The sequence below is a fragment of the Aphelocoma coerulescens genome, chromosome 11 (genome assembly GCF_041296385.1).
Source record: "Aphelocoma coerulescens isolate FSJ_1873_10779 chromosome 11, UR_Acoe_1.0, whole genome shotgun sequence".
Classification (NCBI taxonomy): domain Eukaryota; kingdom Metazoa; phylum Chordata; class Aves; order Passeriformes; family Corvidae; genus Aphelocoma; species Aphelocoma coerulescens.
Window position 1 is genome coordinate 13,454,498 of NC_091025.1, and position 14,747 is coordinate 13,469,244.

General features: G+C 36.3%; 1 long non-coding RNA gene across 4 annotated transcripts in view; it reads right to left on the reverse strand.

Annotated features, from left to right (window-relative positions):
- Positions 1–14,747, reverse strand: part of LOC138117091 (uncharacterized) — a 122,057-nt gene that overhangs the window by 51,118 nt on the left and 56,192 nt on the right. For all 4 annotated transcript variants that reach the window (XR_011154501.1, XR_011154502.1, XR_011154503.1 and 1 more), the window contains exon 3: positions 12,263–12,380. This is a non-coding gene — a long non-coding RNA (uncharacterized lncRNA). The remainder of the gene's footprint in view (positions 1–12,262; positions 12,381–14,747) is intronic.

A 14,747-nucleotide genomic window follows, 5' to 3' on the forward strand; every position in this document is an offset into this window, starting at 1 on the left:
GAAAATCTATTAATGGCTTCTGATTGTGATAATTAAACTACTATTTAACCTCTTTTTCTGGTATTGGTTTCATCTTCAACACCTTCTTTATATATTCATACTCAATCTTTCCCACCACAATAAATATCTCTGAGAACAACAAGGGAGTCACTCAAATTCTCAGTGTTATAAACCCCAGTCATACAATTTGCCCTCCACTCATTTATGAGGCTTTCATGCCTTACCCTCTCTACTGACTGTTTTCTTTTAAATCCTTGCCAGCCCTTAACAAGCTGACATGCAACACTAGAGAAACTGTTGGGTAATTCCTACACTCCTGCCAGCCATCTTGCCTTTGCACTATGTCAGTCTCATCCAACTGGATGGTCACTGTCCAGTTTTCTTCCCTGTACCCTCCTCAATGTGAAGTTCTTTTAGCATATCATCCACTTTTGAAATACGTATTTTAACCCTTTCTGTGGGAAATGTTACTTCAGCTTTTCATGGATATGGTTTATTTCCCCTGCCAATCAATATTATTCAACAATGTTTTATTTTCTTCAAAATATTTTTACTCACATCAATCACATGCTTTTCTTCTCTCAGGATTTCTCTAGTTTCTGATTTAATAACCTTAGCTGGAGTGCAAAATCTCCCATCAATAAGATTCTTTCTCAGACTTCTCTCCTGAGCTACTACTCTCTCTGGTGCCATCCTCTACTCTGACTTGCTCTCTTGATTTTGTGTGACCACTTCCCAGTTTTTTCATTTAGCATTTTCTTTGGGCTCCATTTCTGTCCTCAGTAATCATAAACACTTTGTCTGAGAACCATTTTCTTTTGTGATCCACTCCTTCAGTGCTAACATTGTCAGCTATGCCCATGAGGGTTACATTAGTAACTTCCCACTTAACACTGATCTCTTGCCCTCCTTCAGATTCAGCAGTTTGAAAATTACTATTGACATCAGCTGTATCAGTTCAAATAGCAATTCAGTGAAATTTCAGTGGAGCCAGGACTCTAACTTCTTAACTTTTAATTAAAATTTAGATACGTACATTCAGCTCTCTGAACCACAATTTTCTCCAGGATAAATTCTGCAGCTGTAGATGAAAACTCTCAGTCTTTTCACTAACACAGAGTCATCTAATTTCTTGAGTGGTAGTTTGATAATCTCTGAACAGCCTCTTTACAAAGAAGGAACAGTGTTTTTGAATTGACATGCTACAGCTACAGTATATTTTATTGCTACAATAAACCTGTAGCTATTAAAGAAATTAAACAACGAGTATGATGAGCTTTTAGCAAGTGCATGTGGGGTTAGTTATTTTATGATATCTGACTCAGCTACTTCTGACGAACTGACCAGAGAGAATACCCACATTGCTGGGAGAGCACTTTTAGTAGACTCAGAAGAGAAAACAGGCACAAACTGAACTTTCCTTTCCTATTCCCAGTGTCACTAACCTAGTTTAAAGTGATGTGACATCACTAGAGAAACGACAAGTCCTACCTGAACAGAAATTTTCCCCTGTTTATTACATCTCAGTGAGAAGTAATCCTGCAGGCACATATGCCTAAGTGCTTCTGTATTTGAGACATACAAAAAGCAGTAGGAATGTGGAAAAACGGTCTCAATGTGTATTGCACAACCTTGATTACAGCCAGTAAGATCCTGTGTCCTTTTTTGAAGGATAAAGAGTAAAGCCATCCAAAAAACCAAAGTGAAGGTAGATGGCTGATGAAACACCAAACTTATTGTCAATTTTCAATTATCACCCATGACTTATATCCATTTATACTGAATCAGGACAGTTTTTTAAGAAAGTAAGAACAAATTAAACAGCACATAAGGAAATGTTACTCAAGACCTGGGACACCAAAAGAACAGAGGCAAAAAAATCAGAAAAATATATTACCAGAAATTTAGGAAACACTTCTATCCTAAAATTTCTTTTAATAGAATTCTTTATGATCATATTTGATTCTAACTGACACAATGATGTTTTAATTGACCTTCTGCATATTTGTCTTTCCTCTCCCTACTTGTTTATGATGACTGGGCATGTAAGGACTATAAATGATGAGTCAAATTTTCCCATAATTACTCCTGAATTTTTTACTATCCACAATATACAAAAGCCAAGGTCACAGAAGTTGACACTTATTGGTGATCATAATAGGCCTACCTTTTTCACATCCTAAAATCTGAATCTAAACATGGAAAAATGCCAAGTATTCAGAGAATTGAGAGGCCTTAAACGAATTTCTGGATGCCAGGCATTGCTTTGGGATGGAAAAAAAATTGAACAAAATCTGCCTCTAAGGCACTACGAACATCCTACAAAAACTGTTTCCTTATTTAAACCTTCCATGTTTATTAGGATGCCTGCTCCCATACTTTGAACTTTAGTGTGCTGATGACCTTCTTACAGGAGCAGCCATAAATTTCTGCTCAATTTCTGCTTGCATAGATAAAGGAAGAACTTTCTACACTCAGAATTACATGCTTTGAAGATAGTAGGGTAATTCAGAAAGAAATTTCATATTCCAATGATAGCTTGAACATGGGAAAAAGTCACTAGAGCAATAAAAGAAAGAAGGGTAAAACAGTTGAATACATAAAATGTCAAACATTACAAAAAGGTTACATCCACCCATTAGAGTTTAGAAACTACTGCCATAAAAATCTGCAAATTTCTATTTACACAGGCTAAAAGGGCAAATTTAATGGACTGAATTATGCCCATTAATTTGTTTCATTAGTTTCATTTTATAGCTTTGTGAAGATTTTAATAGAAGATTTAAGATGTGGCATGAGCTTAAAATATTTGGTATTTAGCAACTGTGCATGACAGTAGATTCATTTCACAAGGCTTAAAAGACTATAACAAAGTTGGCCTCCAGTTGGATACATACATACATAATTTTTATAATTCTCAAACAAAGCAGATCTTTCAAAACCTCCCTATCACACTAACAACTAGAAAGCATTTAGTATGTGTTAGTGAATATTGTAATTTTTTTTAAATCCTTTTCATCAAGTAGTGAGGGCAAAGCAACTATTTTTCATCTTTGAGGTGAAAGGAAATGACATTAGAGTCAGGTGTGGAAAATTAGATGTAAAATACTCCATTAACAAATTGGCAGGATTGACTTATCCTTCAAATATATTTTATTATATTATAAATATATTTGAATTTCCATGCCCATTACATGACATGCTTTACTGTGAGTTCTGACATTGTGAAGACAAAGTTCCTTCTTACAACATGACCATCATAGGGTTTATCCTGTTCTAACCTTTCACTTCGATGCACCTCTTTCAACTGATGAGTAGGAAATAGCAGTATCCAAATCCAAACCTCACTGTCCCAAAAACCACTGAGATTGTCTCACTAAGGAGCTTTTTTCTGTCCCATTGACAGGGAAGGAAGGTTCAGATCCTGTTTCACATGCTCAGTTATCCATCGTGAACAAACTGGAGGGACATTAAGGCAGATTAATTTAGATGTGTTCCTTTTGGGGTTTTGTACAGTTTTCTTTACATAAATATTCCCTCATGAATCTAAATTTCAGGGAACATATTGCGGAGTTTTGAATACTAAAAACCCATGTAAAGACTTGATTAAGATTAAGCTCTATTATTTTGAACTAAAACCTTTTTACACTGAAGTTTATACAGTATTAAGGCACTGTAAAGCTCCAACTAAAGTGCAAGAATCTGATATATGTGCCCCATTTATAGTACATGCAGATCATTTGTCAGCTACACTAGCAAATCTAATTAGATGTTCTATTTTGTATTTATGTAAAGAAATACATTTTTGTGGTGGTTTTTTTCCCCAAGGAAGTGTAAGAATAATACTGTTTGTGTTACCTAGATTAAAAAGAGTTAAGTACCTAATCATAAGTACCTATGATAATTTGAATAAAAAATGCCTGAAGATTTATTATTCAAAAGCAATGGAAATAAGTTGTTGGATTATCAAGAAGTTACCTTAAAAAAATTACAAACAATTAAACTATCAAGGGAAAGGATACAAATTATTGCATGGGGATTTAGAGGCATACACATGTAATGCACTGTAAATTAAAGTCATTTATAAGGTACTACTGGAAACCATATATAAAACCAACTGCTTAGTCAGCAAAGGTGAGTTAAATTATTTGCCACTGCAAGAAGAAATCCATGGGATAGCCCACTGCATGCTTATCAAATATTGGCTGCCTTCAAAATAGTCAAAGCTATTGACATGCCCTGAGGACAGCCACCAAGTTCGTTGTCACTGCAACACTCCCAGCCACTTTCTCTGCAAAGATAAAAGAGGACACAGCCAAAAGTCTCACTGTGTGGATACACAAAGTTCCCTTAATACACCCTCTCTGTTCCCCCTCACTGTTAAAAGGTCAATTAAATATGGTAACAATGGTAAGGAAGGTGTTTTAGAGAGAGCAATAATCTCAGAGATCTGAGATAAAAACGGAGTTAGTGAGGGAAAAGGAGTGATCCTCCTTCCACAGGAAAGATTTCACATTCGAATATCTGGTATGTGTTCAGGGGATCTCTAGTTAGTCATTAAAAGAGTCCTGGTTTTGTCTTACTCTTCTGTTATCATTACTTAATGCAAGTGTGTATAGCAATATGTATCCTGTACTACTGCCCTAGAATGTTATGAATTTATATTCATTAACAATTCCATTTTATAACAGTATATCACTTAAGTAAAGATACTATCTGGTGCCATATAAAGAGTCATAATGGAAAGTACAGCAAAAATCCTTAAATACCAGTATTATTTAATTTTTATTGATTAGGATATAATAAAAATGATACTATGTTCTTACAATACAGCAGAGAGAAAGTAAAATATAAAAGAGCCCATTCTTATGGGTTCAAGATTTGCCACAATGAGAGTCATTCTCAGATTTTCTCTTGTTATGGTTGCTTCAAGTTCTAAAAAGATTCTGAAAAGCTGCAGAACTATTGAGAATGTAAAATGTATTATATCTGGATCTTTTTTTTCCTGAAAACCTTATACAGTATAATCACACTTTTGAAGATATGAACATATGCTTTTAATTGCCTTTCTGGAAATTGCAAGGATAAGGCAGTTATATTAAACAGCAAGTGACAGAATGGCTACCACGGTTCAGGTCTGCAGACTTTTTGTATAGATTGGTAAATAGCTAAATATCTGTATATGCTCCAACAAGTAGGCAGAGCAGGAACAAATCAGCCACATGAATGTAGGCTTCTTTCTCCTAATTTTAACATGCTTCTATAACCATCTTTTCCTTTCTTTAGTGCAGTTATCTTTCTCCCCTCTTTTGAAGAGAAAAGTGAGGGTCACTTTTGCCTCTAAAGAGAAAAATGATAAAGTGAAGATTATGAGCTATCTGTAAACCCAGATTTCGGTTGTATGTGAGAAGTTCTTGGTATTTCACACACATTTTGATTCATTAGTAGAGGAATGTTATTTCAGACAGTCATTATGTTTTACAGATTTTTTATTTGCCCCCCATAAGTATTACACCAAAGCAATAGATAAAAGTCTTTAGAATTAAATCAAAACAATTCTGCTTATGGGTACAAGGGCATTAAAATACACATCTTCAGAAGAAGATATAATCTATGAATTTTATGGTCAACCAAGGCAACTTGTCAAGCAAAGTGAAATTATTCAGTTATTTGAATAAATAACTCCTATAAAGCAGACCTTCGACATTTGACTGTAAAATACTATTAGAGAATTTCTTGTCTTGCCTTTGAGCTGTGCTGACACACAGGTGATAAACTGGAAATAATATTTACCTCCATGCAGGTTATAAATTCTTTGGAACTCAAGGCATTTATTAATTTAGATGGTGATATTGGACTTCAGTTGCCTCATTTCAGATACATGAAAGTTGCTTGGAAGCACTCAAAGCAGGATATTGCACTTAAGTGATTTAAAAGAATTTCACAAGCAAATTAAGTGTTAAGAGAAGTATCACATTTTCAGAACAGTCTATCCACAAATTATTCTTTTTGAACAAATATTTACAGTCCTATGGGATATATAGATTCTCACATTTGATAACACTTTCTGAAGATGAATTAATGATAGGGATACATCACTCATCCTGAGTATTAGTTCTTTAAATTGCTACAGTTACACAAAATGACTCATGCAATTGCAATTTGCCAGGGTCTTTTTTTTTAATGTCTGTATCACAGAAAACAAATTTTTTTGCTGAATGGTGATTTCCTTTGCCTTAGAAAATATTTACATTACACTTTTTTTTTTTTTTTTTTTTTTTTAGAATATCTGTGTTCCCTATAGATGTGGAATTATTTTTGCAACGCCCTGCCTCTACAACCAAGATTGATTCGTGGAGAATGGCTTGGCAAGTGAAAGGAGGGGAAGACACTTTTTAAACCTGTCATGGACATTTCTACATCTTCTGTGGTATTTGAATTGTTTGTCCTTTCTGACAAAAAGGCTATTGCCTGCTGTGAAATAGATCAATGGGTGATATTGTGCAGTGATTGCTATTTGTTTAAGAGAAATCTCACTGACTGACCCACTTCCTGTAATGCATAAAAAATAAAAATGAGAGAAGTAATATTTTTGTTCTTGTTTCACTTTCATTCATCTTATTTGATCAGCACTGAACAAAACTGACATCTCATCAAACCCAAAAGTGTATTTCTGCACCAGGTTCATCAGAGGGTGGCATTTAAAACAGAGACATTGCAGGAACAAATGTATTTGCTGGCTCTGTCCATCGATGTAAACCTGACCTTTATCCTGTAAATTTATTGACACCGTGCTGCTTTGTATCATATTTTATTACTATGTGCAAAGCCTTGAAGGTGCTCCCTGTAAAACCGCTCTTGATTTTGATCTGGAAATTTTTGCATCTGTAGTAGATTCATCTAAAGATTGAGAAAACTTTAATATGCCTTAATCTTACATAAACCAGGATGACTTAACTATGCTCTTTAAAATGCCTCCACATTTGTCTGTGTTTCAGTGACACCAGTTCTTAAGGACACAAGGCAAGGAGAACACCATCACTGATTAGTATTTTCTTATAGTCTTTTCACCTCCCCACAAAGCCAATACATTAGTAATCATGTTCCAGGAAAGAAGAATCTATTACATATAGTCTTGTAATTAGGATTTACAGGATAAAAATAGTCAAAAAAGTTCCCTGTACAAAACACGAACTAGGCTCCAACAACTACATTCCTAAAGTAAGAACAGATTTGCCTTGTTGTTATACAGTATGCTGCCACTTCATTCCTACAATCACCTAGGAGACACATAAGCCCTTTAATAAACAGGGTATTCAAAAATTCTTTGGATTGATACATAACCATTTTAACTATAGATAACAGTTCTGTGACTAAATATTTTGTTCTGTGTGGGGAAATTTCATTGAGAATAAACAAAAATTAACAAAGCGAATTCAAATCATGCTGAAAAAACACATCTTTCCAACTAATTGGCAAAATAATGGTTTGCTTTTCTTCAGTATGTTCTTTTCCTAAATTCCTTGGCAGCTTTCCAACAAGCCAGAACACTGAAGCACCATGCTGGTGAGCCCTATGTGAATCACATCTGTGTCATTGTTTTCAGCCTTCTAGGCTTGAACATACTGAAAGAGTCAATGCTTGGCAGTAAAGCAAATAGGCTATTTTCCTTAAAGAAAGAAAAATCTATTATTCTTGTGCTGAAGTGTGAAATCCTAATATTTACCTTTGTCTAAATAATGTGTAATTGAGCACTAACATAAACCAACTCCAGATTTCCCTCAAAACCATTGTTTCCTTTCTTAAAATAGAAGGGGAAAGCAAATGAAAATCATGTTTTCATTCCTGCATTAATTGGGGATAAAAGATTAGAGCTCAGTCATTGAAGTCAAAAGAAAACATTGGAAGAGTAGCAGAAAATAGGGATTTCCACTTGTCTGCTAAGTGTCTGAATCTGCACAGACATCTGTATCTACGTAGTTCCCTGAAATCACTTTATAGGGAATGGAAAGAAATGGGCATTTCTAGAGGGAAATTTCTCAGGCATACAGTAACATCTTTATTTGGGATAGGGTAAATCAATTCATCCCAAGTACTTAGTGAGCTTCAGGTGAAGCCAAAGGTCACACACTAATTTTAGTGGAGATCTGAATTTGCATTTTTTCCCTTTGAGTGAATTTTGCAGATCTAAACCAGAGCTTTTCAAGTAGCAATTTAAAAAACACCACAAAGTCAGAAGAAGGAAGGTACAGATTTTTAAGGCACACAAAATAGTCAGTTTCTCATTCATACGATTTCCTAAAAAAATATAAGCATAAATTTCAGTCTATATAATTAAGATATCCTGTATTTAGTTATAGAACATCACAGGTATTCATAGAATATCCTGAGTTGGAAGGAACCCACAAGGATCTTTGAAGTTCAGCTCTTGGTCCCTCATGGGACATCCCCAAGAATCCCACCATCTGCCTGTGCTTCTTGAGCTCTTGTCAGGCTGGTGCTGAGGGTTCACCTCCCTGGGGAGCCTGTTCCAGTGCCCAACCACCCTCTTGGAGAAGAACCTTTCCCTAGGATCCAGCCTAAACCTCCCCTGACACAGTTTCATGCCATTGCCTTGGGTTCTGCCACTGGTCACACAGAGCAGAGGTCAGTGCCAGCCTGTGCCAATGTGTTACCCATTGCTTTTCCTATTTCACATTGTTCCCCCACTTTCCCCTGCCCCTAGCCCTGGCCACTCCCTCGAGTTCTCCCTATTGTACCCCAACTCTGCCCATGTACCGCCCCTGCAATCTGACAAAATCCCCCCATGCCCGGACCATGAGGTCTCTCTGCCTCTGGGGGTCACGACAACGAGATGTGGTTAAAGTCTTCTTAAACGCTCATGGGAGACCCTTCTCTGCCTCCTTTGCCAACACCATGTTGTAAGGCTGATAGCTGACCAGAGCAAAACCGCGGGGCCGTCCGAAATGGCCTACGGGAGAGTGAAAGGGTCGCACTGCCCTAAGCAGCCCTGCTGAGCTCTCAGGAAAGCCGCACCCTGCTAAACTAAACCCAGCGATTACAACACCTGCCCCTCCTCTCCCCCTCACAGGGAAGTTGTAACTGCAGTGAGGTCTCCTCTCTCAGTCTCCTCCAGGCTGAACAGACCAAGTGCCCTCAGCTGCTCCTCACACGGCTTTCCCTCAAGGCCCTTCACTATCCTAGTGGTCTCCAATAGTTTAATATCTTTCTTATATTGTGGCATCCAAAACTGCCCCCAGCCTTCAAGGTGAGGTTGCTCCAGTGCAGAGCAGAGCAGGACAATCCCCTCCCCTGGCCCATTTGGCGGTGCTGGGCTTGATGCCCCCCATCCACTGGAACCCTTTGTGCCAGGTGCTCACACAATGTGTTTATTCAGCTGAATGCTGGACATTTGGTCCAGAAGAATTCTGTGGGAGACAGTACTGAACGCTTTACTGAAATCCAAAAAGATTACATCAACTGGCTTCCCTTCATTAATACTGTCAGTGCTTTTCCCTTTGCAGATATTATGGGAAACAGGAGAGGAAAAAGAACTAAGACCAATGAATAACATTTAATATTTAACTGGTTTTATGGAAAGAAAACACAAACAGCTCCAGTAGTTCATGTAGAGCCCCATCTAGCTGGAATGAGATAGAAGTGTCTCCAGTTTTAAGAAATAATATCTATTGATTAGACATAGCTACTTTTGAAATGTTCTTGGATATTTTTTGTTTTTTCAAGAGATATTTTACCATAAAAAATGAATTTTATTTTGCTGTAAATGCTGCTTTTGCAAATTCAAAAAGAATTTTCTTTCTCAAAAAGAAACTTCCTAAAATGCTGATCCAGATGAACCATATTTTGCCCTAGTTTGTTTGTCATAACAATGGCAAATGAAGTGTTTAAAACTAAGACTCCCATAATACTTCATTAAAATTGAAGAACAGTACCTTACTCCTGGATGATGTTCTCTGTACCTAATTTGAATGTCTTGTCTATGAAGCAGCAACTCAACTGATGAACAAAATTCAGTGTAAAGATAAACCAGATTACTTGACTACTCATCTCCAGACTCATTTGAATCTGTCTTTTGACCTCTTATAGAGAAGAAAAGAAGTGCTAGAAGTGTAGTACATAAAATCTGATAAACAAGAAGAGATAGATGATGAGAAGATGAGAGGAAGGATGCTGACTATCTTTGCTGATCAATGAAACAGGAAAAACAGATATATTTTATAATTCAGAAACCCCATTAGAAAATAGCTACAGCAGTTGTGTTCACATATAAAGAATGTGACCTGCAAAAACAGATGCTTCTTCCATCATCTATATTCTGTATCTAAAAATGAGTCTTTAAACCCTTCTCTTTAGTTTACTGCCTGATTACCATTACAGGTTTAATATTTGTCACAATTACATTCTACAAGTAAGTTCAAGACCATTTTCATGTGAAGTGCTTATAGACGTTCAGCCAATTAGACATGCACATGACCATGAGCTCTTCACATAAAACTTATTAAACAGCGAAGATAGTTCAAGTGATAATGATATGCCTGTTGGGACTTGCTGAGGATCCCTGAAATGGATGTTTTAATTATGTTATGAATATACTGTCTAGAGATCACTGTCCTTGTATCTACTGGATGAAGCCCAGCAAGCCTACACAAGCAGTTCATGTTAGTTTGTCTAAAGATCTAGCAAAACATGAGCAACTTTCACCCAGTATAATGTTCAAATTATTTGCCTGCACCAATCTTTCCTACAGTTAAATACGCAGCTTCTAGAACTTATTTGTTAGTAGAAATGCACTTTGTTTAGGCAAAACTCTCATCCTGACAAATGTTCAGTTTTTAGCTGTGGAGTATTTCAGGTTTTGAATAAAGTGAAAAAGCCATGCACCACGTGTTTTTGTCTGCTCAGATCTCTGTGGCTTCTTGCAACTACAGGGAAGTTTTTAAAGCTTTGTGTCACTGCCCAGGGAGGTAACTGGCAAACAGCAAAGAGTGGTTGGGGCACAAGCAGCTTGAGAACAATAAAAAAAAAAGAGGGAATGTGCTTAGGCCCAGGTGGAGACCTTTACAAACTTCCTTATCTTCATAGAATTTTAGCTCTGGCTTCCATAGTGACTATGAAAATCATTAACAATCACCACTAATTTTATCAAGACAAAAAACAATCAATGTGAAAAGAGAAGTCTTTTGCAGACAACCTTGGACAGACACTGGTTTTTACTGCCAGGATAACATTGTTTTTTGCAACAGCCCTATATATGTTACTGAGGATAAAGCTGGATTTAGCAATGACAACATTTAATACAGACTTTAATCAGTCAGCCTTACCTCTAGTATTCAAGACAGTTGTATTTAATTGTCTGCTCTACTGCTTTTTTAACGTATCGTATTTGAGGTATACTCTGCAAACAGCCTGACAATGATCCCTTGGTTTGGGATCAAGAGTCAAACATTTGCAGATGCTATTTTATGTCCTGGTTCAATTAGCAGGGAAGGGTTGCAAGAAGCAGTTTTATCCTGGTCCTGATAGATCGCCTGACTAAGCACACTTTTTGTACTGGCTGCAGATGTTTACCTGACTCACAGATTCATGAAATCTGACAGAGATGACTTTGAGGTCTCCATGTATACACCTGATGTATGCAAATATAGTTAATATATTAAATATAAAACATGCTGGGGCAGTAATTACTAAATTGCTTCATGTTTGTAGATATAACGCCAATAATATCTATACAACTCCCTTGGACTGTATTTTCTAAATACTCTGTGAAATTACTCTCTAAAAGTAGGCAATGTTTCTGATTATGATTAATAATAATATAATAAATAATATCAAAAGGGAGATTGGTTCTTTCTTACTGAAGGACAGAATCACAAAATGGGTGAGGTTGGAAGATATCACTGGAGGTCCTCTGGTCCAACCTCCCTGCTTGGGCAGGGTCCTGTAGAGCACATTACTCAGGACTGTGTCAGGTTGGCTTCTGAATATCTCCAGGGAGGGAGACTCCAAAACCTCTCTGGGAAACCTGCAAAGGTCACTTTCAAAATCTCTTGATTCACACATGACAATTTGCTGTGTCAGGGAGGTGGAACCCCTGGACATGTGTGTGATGCAGAAGCTGTTTGCCTTCAGTTGCAGAACTTGTCCTCAAACAGGAGACAGCTTCAAGGACAATTCACCATTGAGCATAAACACACAAGCAGACAGCATCAGCAAATGTCAAAGATAAAAGCAACCTTCTTACCTCAAGAATGCTGGCAATCCAGTATGGTTTTGGTCACTTATCTTGACTAAAACAGACTTCTTTCATGGAAAACTGAAGTTCCAAGATGAACAGCAACATTGATAACTAGAAGGTAGAGCTAGAGAAAAAGAAAAATCATTGATGGCAGGAAATAATTATACCCTCAACAAAGCAGTGTGTGTGTGCTGTAAATAACTGCAGCACTTCTCACAGAAAACCATTTCAGTATCTGCTGTTTGGAAATGAGGTGGACCTGGTCCCCTGGAGACACTGGATCAAGCAGAAATAACCATGCAGTTAAGAGGGTATTTAACCTACAAAGCAGGCCAACTTTTACATTTTGAAAATCCCCAGCCTGATCCAACCATTGTAACACAAGCTAATTGAAAAGATCAAATAAAAAAAATCCAGTTTAAAGCAAGAATTAAGGAGGAAAATGATGCATACTTTAATACTGCATATTATTCAAAAGCATACATTTCAGTGTAAGAAAAAAATATCCAGCAGTTTAAAAATGCTTTATCTCTGCATCTTGTACTGTTAGAGCAGTTTTTTCTCTTCTTAACTATTTCTAAGCTAAGGGATCAATGATAGGTATCCTTAAGTGTCTGAAGCACAAACATTACAAGGAAGACAAAAAAACCTATTTAGTGGGGCTCATGGGGTAGGAATAATAGGATGCAACAGAGCAAAGGCTGAATTTGGAAAGGAAATACTGATAATTAGATATATCTGACCATGTAATAATCTTCTAAGTATCCTTGTGAAACACTGTCATTTAGGGTATTTTAAAATGGATTAAACACTTGGAAATTTGCTGTGAAGATCTCTTCTGTATTGACACAGGAACAGACAAGGTAATGATGTAAGTAAACTTTGTTTATGTAGTACTTTTTTAATTCTATGATTTCTAGATTTTATTTGCTGGGGAATTATGGTTTTTTTCTTTTTTGTTGTTGTTGCATTGTTTTCCTCTCACTTCCATCCTTTCTTCAATTTCATTCTGACATGTTTCACTTCATATGGAGACACTAGACTTTTATAGCTTTCAGGAGGTTAAAAGTTATATGTATACAAACTCAAGGTTAGCCTGTTTAGAAATTCATTCAGCAGCTGAGCAGAATGAGTTGTTTATCTGTAATATTTATTTTTCTTTTCACTAAATAGCTCATTCACTTTAGCTAATTGGTATTGTCCTGCTAGGCCATATGGATTTAAACTGAAGGAGGCTGTCATGGGGAAAGGAATCTTCAAACAAAATTTATTAAAAAAGAGAGACATATTTCAAAGAAGAAAGAAGAGGAAAGCTACTCATCTGGAAATATGTGCTTTTGTCTCCAAATATTTCCTCTTCTCTCCATGTCCTGCCCCAGAGACTCCTAAATACCCTTACTAACATTTTACTAAAATGCTCTAGAGAACAAAAATCATTGCTACCAGCACTGCTTGTAAACCACTGCTAATATCTCAACAAATAAAAAGTCTGTCACTATTTTGCACAAATGTCTCTTACGCCATGATTGCAACCAATATTACTGGTAAACTATTTCATAGACAGAGAGGAAATTAACATCAGTATTAGACATTCTGATAGTGATAACAAGATCAGTTGTATTTTAAAGAAAAGGTATTCCAGAGGAAAACATGAGGAAGCACAAAGAACACATTTTTATGATGTGAAATTTCTTTTCTTACTTAGCCAAAGGACAAAGAAATTTTCCACATTTTAACCAGACCTAAGTTTTCACTTTGGGATACAGATCCTTGTTTTTATTTATGTAAGTTACATACTTGGATAAATCCAAATTGTACCCTACCATTCTGTAAGTTCAATTTACAGTCACACTTTCTAAAAATAGACACAAATTATGCAAATATATGCATATGCAAATTTTTTTCAAAGAGAAAAAGGAAAACCTAATTAAAAAGCAAAGTTGTGCATGACCAAATTTTAAAATAAAGGTTTACATGCAGGTGCACTCACACCATAAACCTAAATTGTTGGCTTTAATCTGCACAGTCGCGTGTGCAAAGTGCACATTTCTATTTGGAAATGGCTGAGTACAAATTTAAAAGTAGTATTTAGGCACAGTTGTAAAAGCTCTGTGTCTTTTTTAATTGCCTAATTCAGAGTCTCATGCCCAAATAGTTCTGGAAGAGACAAGAGATTCCCAGCTAAGGAGAGCTGCATAAATTCACCAGGGGGTTGGCTAAATCTAAAAAGAAACTGAAGGGATGTCTAATATTTAGTTTGAAAGAAAAAAACCTGTAGATGAACATGTTTTTTGAAATTAAATGGCAAAATATGGCAAGCTAGAATTATTGTGAATGTTTTTGAGTCTAATTTGAGTGATTCTTACCTAAGCAAGTGCAAATCATGCAGCATAAAACAAAACCTGGAATCTTTTTCTTTCAAGAAATATTTGCTTTTTTGGTATGAAAGATTGAAACATTGCAGATTGAATGTAAAAGGTAGAGTAAGGGT